Source organism: Papaver somniferum, chromosome 5, assembly GCF_003573695.1.
Source record: "Papaver somniferum cultivar HN1 chromosome 5, ASM357369v1, whole genome shotgun sequence".
Classification (NCBI taxonomy): Eukaryota; Viridiplantae; Streptophyta; class Magnoliopsida; order Ranunculales; family Papaveraceae; genus Papaver; species Papaver somniferum.
Genome location: NC_039362.1, coordinates 7004861 through 7014854, shown reverse-complemented (window position 1 = coordinate 7014854; position 9994 = coordinate 7004861).

Sequence of the window (9994 nt, the reverse complement as noted above, 5' to 3'; positions counted from 1 at the left end):
ACAGTTTAAGCTCACAGCAAAATGGAGATGTCAATCTAGCTATCAAAGGCACAATCCTAGCACTGATAACAAAAAAAGACATGTGATAAGAGTGTAAAGTGTATCTACACATGTTAAAGAAAGATCTGAAGTTATGACTACTAATCACCAAGAGATAGTTTCTCAGGCTAAGAACCAAGGTCGAAATCTAGCTAGCTGTCCGGACTTTACGAGAATTGTGAATGAGTTGGAGGTATTTCACAATTACTCGCGTTGTACATCAATGGCATACACCCTCCTTGCTTATTACAATGAAACAACAAAATGACTATTTACATGACTCTTATTTACATTGACTATTCTCTTTTTATTTTGGAACAAGAGATGATGGAATTGATAAATACTTGATTTTTTTGTATTTTTCTGATTTTTTTTTTTTTTTTTTTTTTTTTTTTTTTTTGAATAAGGAAACACTTTTGATACATAACAAAAGGAAACAAAAATTACATGACACTTTGCAAGAGGTAGCCCTTTTTGATGCACCCAGTTAAATTCGATGGTTGTCTTTCTTAATGTAACCTCCACCTTCTATCCCAACCAACCAAAGAACAAGCTAGTCAAGTTTCGTTCAGTATTCTAAAGTGATTGGCAATCGTAACTTCCTATCAAACACCTTGAAGATCGAGGCCATACATGTATTGGTAGATCGTGCGCGTGCAAATTTCTTATCACTATGTGAATTGTGCTAGAATCAGGGTGCCTAAATATCTAGACTAAGACTCCTAATAAAATACATATTTGCACAAGAGTCAACATTTCAAGGTAAATGAGCTCCATTTTTATGATTTTTCATTTTTAATTTTTTTTAATTTTGATTTTTCAATTTTTTTTGGAATTTTTCAATTTTTTCAAAAAGAAGAAGGAGTTCGTTTTCAATTATGGCAAATTATCATGGTATCTACTCTATACCCCCAAACCTAAACTAAACATTGTCCTCAATGTTTCAAAATATGGAAAGAATTATAAAACAATATATGAAGAGGAACATGCTGAGTAGAGTAAAAGGAGAGAGAATACCCGATTGTACGGTGGCAGCTCGATTAAAACTCCGTTATTCAAGGCAAAAATCCATCATATTAGGAGTCACAATGGATGAGCACAAAATATATACAAAAGGAAATTTAACTAACACATTATCTACAAGAAAATTTGGTTTTTAATGGGATTGGACTTTTTGGAAAAAATTTGGTTTTGTTGGGAAACATTTGGTTTTGATGGGAAAACGAAAAATTTTGGTTTTTAGGGAAACATTTTTTGGTTATTTAGGGAAAGAGTGGACCAGTTTAGTCCACATAGACTGGGTCCTCCAGGTCGGTTGTTTCAATGTCGGGTGGAAATGGCTCAAGGAACGGCTTTAATCTCTGCCCGTTGACTTTGAAAACGTTCTTGTTGGAGACATCCTCCAGCTCTACAGCTCCATGAGGAAAAACTGTGCGTACTAGGTACGGACCCTTCCATCTGGAACGCAGTTTTCCTGGAAAAAGATGTAATCGGGAGTCATACAGCAAGACTTTCTGACCAGGAGTGAAGGATTTGCGTAGAATACGCTTGTCATGAATCTTCATCTTTGCTTGTACAGCTTGGCACTGTCATAAGCCTCATTTCTCAATTCTTCCAACTCGTTGAGTTGAAGTTTCCTTGAATTCCAGCTTCGTCCAGAGAAAGTTCAGCTCTTTGATTGCCCAGTAGGCACGATGTTCTAATTCCACAGGTAGATGGCACGGCTTTCCATACACTAGACGATAGGGGGACATGCCAATTGGTGTCTTATAAGCTGTTCTATAGGCCCAAAGCATCATTCAATCTCAATGACCAATCTTTCCTGGACGGGTTGACCGTCTTCTCCAGAATGTGCTTAATTTCCCTATTAGACACTTCCACTTGTCCACTAGTCTGAGGGTGGTACGGAGTAGCAACCTTGTGAGTTATGCCATACTTGCGTACTAAAGACTCAAAGTACTTGTTACGAAAATGTGAACCGCCGTCACTGATGATAGCTCTAGGGGTACCAAAACGTGCAAATATGTTTCCTTTAGAAATGAAAGTACCACCTTGTGGTCATTTGTTCTGGTTGCTATGGCTTCTACCCACTTAGAAACGTAATCAACTGCGACTAGGATGTACAACTTGCTGTCAGACATGGGAAATGGACCCATGAAGTCTATCCCCCAAACATCAAAAATCTCCACAATCAAAATGGGGTTCAATGGCATCATGTTTCTCCTCGAAATGCTTCCTAGCTTTTGACAGCGTTCACAAGCAACACAATAATCATGGCAATCCTTGAACAATGATGGCCAATAGAATCCACACTGCAAGATCTTTGCAGCGGTTTTCTTGGCACTGAAATGGCCTCCACATGCTTGGTCATGACAGAAAGATATCACATCTTTCTGTTCAGTGTTGGGGACACATCTCCTAATGATTTGGTCTGGACAGTACTTAAACAAATATGGGTCATCCCAAAGGAAATGTTTGACTTCAGCCAGGAATTTAGAGCGGTCTTGTCTCGACCAACGTGAGGGCATCCTACCTGTAGCGAGGTAGTTAACAATATCAGCAAACCAAGGAAGGTCTGAGATAGACATCAGCTGTTCATCTGGGAATGATTCTCTAATCAGCTCACATTCATCAATAGACTCTAAAGTTAATCTAGACAAATGATCAGCAACCACATTCTCACAACCTTTCTTATCACGGATTTCGAGATCGAATTCCTGTAATAAGAGTATCCATCGAATAAGGCGAGCTTTAGCATCCTTCTTGGAAAGAAGATACTTCAAAGCCGCATGGTCTGTGTATATGATGATCTTAGACCCTATCAGATAAGATCTAAACTTGTCTAATGCGAAAACGACGGCAAGCAATTCCTTCTCGGTAGTTGAATAATTGAGTTGGGCATCATTAAGGGTTTTGCTAGCATAGTATATCACATATGGTAGTCTATCAACTCGCTGTCCTAAAACAGCACCAACAGCATAATCAGAGGCATCACACATAGTTCGAACGGAAGCTTCCAATCGGGTGGTCGGACTATAGGAGCGGTGGTGAGAAGGGTTTTTAATTCCTCCCATGCCTTCACACAAGCAGCATCGAAATTGAAGGCAACATCTTTGGAGAGAAGACTGCACAGAGGTCTGGAGATTTTGCTGAAATCTTTGATGAATCGCCGGTAAAAACCAGCATGACCTAGAAATGATCTGATCTCCTTCACAGAGCAAGGTTGTGGTAGATGTTGAATGAGGTCAACTTTAGCTTTATCCACTTCAATTCCTTTTCTGAGATGATGTGTCCTAGAACTATTCCTGAATTCACCATAAAATGGCATTTTTCCCAATTTAGAACAAGGTTCTTTTCTTTCATCTGGATATCACGAGGGCAAGATGCTTCAAACATTCGTCAAACGAGGAACCAAAAACAGAGAAATCATCCATAAAGATCTCGAGAAAACTATCTATCATGTCAGAAAAAATGCTCATCATGCAACGCTGAAAAGTAGCAGGTGCATTACACAACCCGAAGGGCATACGTCTATAAGCAAACGTCCCAAATGGACACGTGAATGTAGTTTTTTCCTGATCTTCCGGAGCAATGTGAATTTGGTTATAACCGGAAAAGCCATCTAGAAAACAGTAGTGACTGTGTCCAGACACACGTTCTAGCATTTGGTCAATGAAAGGGAGCGGGAAGTGATCCTTCCTTGTTACTGTGTTCAACTTCCTGTAGTCGATGCATACTCGCCATCCTGTGGTTGTACGAGTAGGGACTAATTCATTCTTGTCGTTCTGAACTACAGTAATGCCTGACTTCTTAGGCACAACTTGAATGGGACTAACCCATTTGCTATCGGGAATTGGGTATATGATACCCGCATCAAGTAGTTTCAGGATCTCTCCTTTGACTACATCTCTCATGTTAGGATTAAGTCTCCTTTGCATTTCCCTCGATGGTTTGGCATTCTCTTCAAGGTTAATGTGGTGCATGCAAATGGTGGGACTAATTCCTTTGAGATCTGAGATGGTCCATCCTAAGGCCTCTTTGTGTTCCTTAAGTACTTCTAAAAGCTTACTTTCCTGTTCCGTGTCTAAACATGATGAAATAATGACAGGTAAAGTATCAGAAGAACCTAGGAATGCGTACTTCAACGTACTAGGCAATGTTTTCAATTCAAGCTTGGGTGGCTCAACAATGGATGGAATAAGCTTGGAATCAGAGAGTAGGGGTGGTTCCACTTCATATTTCCTTTCAGTGACGTCCATTTGAGGTACAGATTCGAGCAGAGATAGGACGTCACTACAGTATGCATCATCATAGGAATCAGGGTTAAAGTTCTCCATACATGCTTGAAAGGGGTCGACGGATAGAATGTTAGTCAACGAATCTTGCATTAATCCTTCAATCATATTAACTTCATGCACATCATCATCATCAAGATTCACAGGTTGTTGACTAATATCGAACACATTCAATTCTACCGTCATGTTACCAAAAGACAGTTTTAACACTCCATTCCGACAATTATGATCGCGTTGGACGTAGCCAAGAAAGGACGTCCTAAGATGACAGGAATGTGACAGTCTGGGTTTTGTACAGGTTGAGTGTCTAAGACAATGAAGTCTACGGGAAAATAGAATTTGTCAACCTTGATCAAAACTTCGACCACTCCACGAGGAATCTTGACAGATCGGTCTGCCAGTTGTAGAGTGATAGATGTTGGTTTCAACTCCCCAAGACCTAACTGCTCATAAACAGAATATGGCAGTAGGTTAACACTTGCACCTAGGTCTAATAACGCTTTATTGACCGTGTGTTCTCCTATAGTGCAAGAAATTGTTGGACATCCTGGATCCCTAAACTTGGGTGGAGTTTTGTTCAGAATGATGGAACTACCTGCTCAGCTAAGAAAGCACGTTTTTGCACATTGAGCTTGCGCTTTTGAGTACAAGTCTTTGAGGAATTTGGCATAAGCAGGGATTTGCTTGATTGCTTCAAGAAAAGGAATGTTGATGTTGACTCTCTTGAACAGATCTAACATCTCATTGTAATGGGTACTTTTCTGTTGATAGATCAATCTTTGAGGAAATGGGGCAACAGGAAGATGAGTTGGCAAAGGGACATTCACAGCAGTAGAATTGTCAGATTTTCCAACTTGCTCAGATTCTTTGGTTTTCTGGGGTTGTGGAGACAGCGTGGAATTTGTATCAGATTCATTAGGTTCGCCCACGTTGTTCTCGATGACTTTACCACTTCGGAGGGTGGTAATGGCATGGATTTGATCAGGTGAGGTTTCAGTGCAGGATGTTGTGCCTGTTTGAAATATCCTCTTTGGATTTTGTTGGGGTTGGCTCGGAAGTTTACCCTTTTCTCTCTCACATATTTGATCCATCTTTTGATCTAGATTTTTCTGACTTTGCATCAAACTCTGGAACATTTCCTCTAGGGTGGATAATCTCTTGTCGGTATTGTGTTGAGGATATGATTGTTGTTGAGAGTTTGATTGTTGTTGAGGGTTTCTCGGGTGTTGATAACCCTTGATATCCTGATTTTGATATCTGATTGTTTTGATAGCTCTGATTGGGTTGAGATGGTCCTCCTTGAGTGGGTCCTTTTGACCATGAAAAGTTAGGGTGGTTTCTCCATCCTGGATTGTAGGTCTGTGAATAAGGGTTATGCTCTGGTTTTTGAAACATGGCATGTGCCTGTTCAAGCCTAGACTCCTGGACTGCAAGCAAATCTGGACAATTTTGGAATTGATGGTTGGGGTCGTTACAAGCAGCACAAACAGACGAAGCGACATGTTCTCGGAGAGTAGTGGTGGAAGGTTTTGAATTTTTATGTAGTTCTAACTCTTCTAATCTCCTAACTATTGATGCCATGTTTGCTCTTCCCTCAAAATCCGCTTCAATCCTAAAAGCCTTTGCTTCGGATGTAGTCTTTCTGGTTTCACGGATGGATTCCCACTGTTGCGTCTTTTCAGCTACTTCAATCAAGAAGTCCCAAGACGCGTCAGCAGTTTTATCTACGAATAGACCATTACACATCGACTCAACCGTTGTTCGGGTGGACACATCTAGACCTTCATACAAAATTTGCACAAGTCTCCATTTTTCAAAACCATGATGGGGACATTGGAGCAATAATTCATTGAATCTCTCCAGGTATCTAGCTAAGGTCTCACCTTCTAATTGCACAAAGCTATTCAGACTTTGACGAATTGTCGCAGTCTTGTGGTTCGGGAAAAACTTTTTGAAAAACTCCTTTATGAGGTCATCCCATGTCATGATGGATTGAGGCTGTGTAAAGCAGAGAGCCAGGCCTTTGCCTTATCTTCAGGGAGAAAGGAAAAGCCTTAACTTCAGGGTTTCGTCGGTCATTTGAGTGAAACGCAGAGTTCCACAAATTTCCTCGAATTCTCTCACGTGGTGGTACGGGTTTTCATTCTCAACACCTCTAAAAATAGGAAGCATCTGTATTGTGCTTGATTTCAGCTCATAATGGCCATTAGCCTCGGGTAGCACAATACAAGAAGGTTGACTGGCTCTAGTTGGGTACATATAATCCTTGAGGGTACGGGGTTCTCCCATTGTTTCTGGTTGATCTGGACTGTCTCCCTCAGAACTTAGAATTTCGATAGGTTCGTCTGGGTTAATTCTAACAAGTCTGTTTGTCTGGTCTCTGTAGGTCACAATCATGTCCTAGTAGGTACCTTAACTAACATGTTGGTCAGACAGAGCAATCGGAAACAATTTGGCCCACAAGGGTTATGAAGATTTTGGTTTTGAATGGGTGTTGGACTAACAAGGGATTTTGTTTTTGGTTTAAAAAAATTTGGGCTTTGGAAAAAAAATTTTGAACTAAACCTAGCATAAATTAGCACAACTCATAAAAGAAAATAAAAACAATAATAATAATTAAGACAAGCCCATAAAAGAAAAAAAAGAAAAATAAAAGAAAAATAAAAAAAAAAACAAAAAAAACAACAAAAAAAATAATTACAGTCCCAAATATAAAAAAAAAGAAAAAGAAAAAGAAAATAAATAAAAATTATTACAATCCCAAATAAATAATTAAATTAATTATTACAAGCCCGAATTTTAATTTAAATGAGGCCCAAGTGGGTTAACTCATGGGTTAGGCTTACTTGTTTTTTGGAGGGAAGCCCAAAAATAGGCTTTTAGTCCCCTTTTAGTTGCACAGCCCAGTTGGGCTTTAGGATCGTCCTAAGCAGCTCACGTCCAAGCCCAGCAGCAACAGGTGGAGCAGAGCCCAGCAGCAGCAGCAACGAAGCCCAGCTCACAGAAGACCACGAGCCCCGCAACAAAAGGAGGCAGAGCCCAGCAGCACTTGGTGAAGCCCAATTCAGAAAAGTACAAGCCCACTAGAAGAAGGCAGAGCCCAGCAGCTTCACTTCAGTTGGCAGCCCAGCAGCTTCACTTGGCAGCAGCAGGTGCTTTGGTTCACCAGCAGCAACAGCAGCAGCAGACTTTGGCTTGGCAGCAATAGCACAGCACAGCTTGGCAGAGAAGGCACCAGCAACAGCAGCAACAACAACAGCAGCAGCAGCAGGCTTTGCAGCAGGCTTGGCAGCAACAACAAATAATGCACAGCTCCAGCAGCAGTTAGCAAGTGAACAAGATAGCAATGAACACACACAACTATGCAAGCACAACAAGGCCACAACAGCTATGAAAACTTCAAAAATATGGCAGCCAGCTCCCCGGCAGCGGCGCCAAAAACTTGGTGTGGAAATGGGGAGCACACAAAACACTTGCAAGTATACAAGGTCAAGATTTATAATATAGTGATGAGTGGGGGTTTGTCCACAGGGAGAGGAGCATACAAGAAGTCTTCCTAGCTAAGTTCACAGTGAGCTAAAGGCAGTGACTATAGTGACAGTGACAAGTTTCTAGAGTAGAAGTGAAACAAAGGCAGCAGCCTAAGGCAAGGGTATTGAGTAATAGTGACTGACAAAGAGCAAAATGCAGAGTTGTGTGAAGTAACTAAGGCAATTGAATCCACCTTGTGCCCTAATCAAGCAATGCAATCTAGGTTTAGTTGGAGTTCCTATGCATACATCTAGAATGAGATGAAAATCAGCTTGCTCACTGATATGCCCCTAGAATTGATTGTCTTTTGACAGCACAATCAATCACAGGCATGCCAGAGCACTGAGTACTTCTCATTGCTCAAGCAAACAGGCAATAAGAACACTATCCTAACCATGCATCATCCAACAGTGCACTAGGCTTCATCAGAGCCCTAGTTGCAGTGAATTAGCTCATGCTAGACATGAGTATAACCAAAGCATTCATCCAACAGACTAAATTCAAATGCAACAGATAAACAGGATACACACATACACACTATCAACTGTTGCTAAGACAGAAATTGAAAAAAATGAGAATTGATTCAATAAATTGTTCACTGGCTAGCCCAGAGATAGTCTATAACACAACCCAACAGTACATATTTATACCCACAGATTAAAATTAGGGTTCTTCCCCCTTTTCCCAAAAATCAGAAATTAGGGTTACCTAATTTGTTGAAAATTGAGCCTTGAAATCGAGCACCCATGCTTTGAATCGTCCTTATGCTCCCTCCTGAATCTTCTGCTACCATTAATTTCCCTAAATCGAGATGTTTTATCAACCTCTCCTAGGACAGTTGGTGAGAGAGGATAAAACAGCTAGGTTTAGGGGGATTGTTTGGGGGTTTGTTCTGTCGGGTGATGGTGGAGGTTATGGTGATGGTTGAATGATTTGGGGAAAGGATGGTGGAGTGATTTGGGGGAGAAGATGGTGGAGTGATTTGGGGGAAGGGTCACTGTTGCAGGAGAGGGGAAGAAGATGGATTCGATGGATTTGGGAGAAGGGTGTGTTTGGCTAATGGGTGTAGGGTTCGGGTACTAGGGTGTTGAGAAGGTGTAGAGGATTTTGATGTTTCGCGAATCTGGACCGATGGATGGGAAGATGGTAGGTGGATCTGACGGCGATGCGGAGGCAGGCGATGAGCGACCGTCGGATGAAGAGATACAACGAAACGAACGGTACTTGATGGAGTTAGGTACTGTAGTGTAAGGCGGAGATATCAAACTTCGATGCACAGCAAGGGAGCGACCGTCGGATGCTTCTGAGAACTGATCTGACGGCTGAAGACGCAAGCGGGTATGGATTTGGGTTTTAGGCTTTTGGGTATAGAATATGGGTTTGGGAAATGAGTTTGGGCTTGGAAAACCTTGAGCCCACTTCTTCTTTAAGAACAACTTTCTTCTTCTTGAGCCCACTTCCAGCTTTTTGGACGTGCGCTCCATTCTTTGCGGCTTCCTTGCGTAATTCCTCCCGGCTTTTCACTACTTTTCTGCTCTATTCCGCTCCGCAATTCATCCAGACTTTATTTATTACCTAAAAAAGCAAAATTAAGTAAGAAAAATATTTATTCTTGAAAACAATGAAAATATAGAATATGGGATAAAATGTAGAATTAATGCACAAAAGATGAGTTAAAATGCCAACAAAAAGGGATAAATATATACATTATTTGGCACTCATCAGCTTGGCATAGTGGGGCCAAGGTTTTGGCACGAACGGATTGGCATGGTGGGGCAAAGATAAGGTGCGGTTGGCTTCGCATGGTGGGGCCAAGGCAAGGTGCGGTTGGCTTGGCATGGTGGGGCCAAGGCAAGGTGCGGTTGCTTGGCATGGTGGGGCCAAGGGTTTGGCATGACATTGGCACATGGTGCGGATAGCATGGTTGGGGCCAAGGCAAGGTGTGGTTGGCTTTACATGATGGGGCCAAGGGTTTGGCATGCCATTGTCGCATGGTGCGGCTAGCATGGTTGGCATGCCTTGGCGCGGTAGCCGTGGCTGGCATGTTTGGCATGCCTTGGCGCGGAGATGTGGATGGCATGGTTTGCCATCGGCATAGTGGTGCGGCTGGCATGGTTGGCATGCCTTGG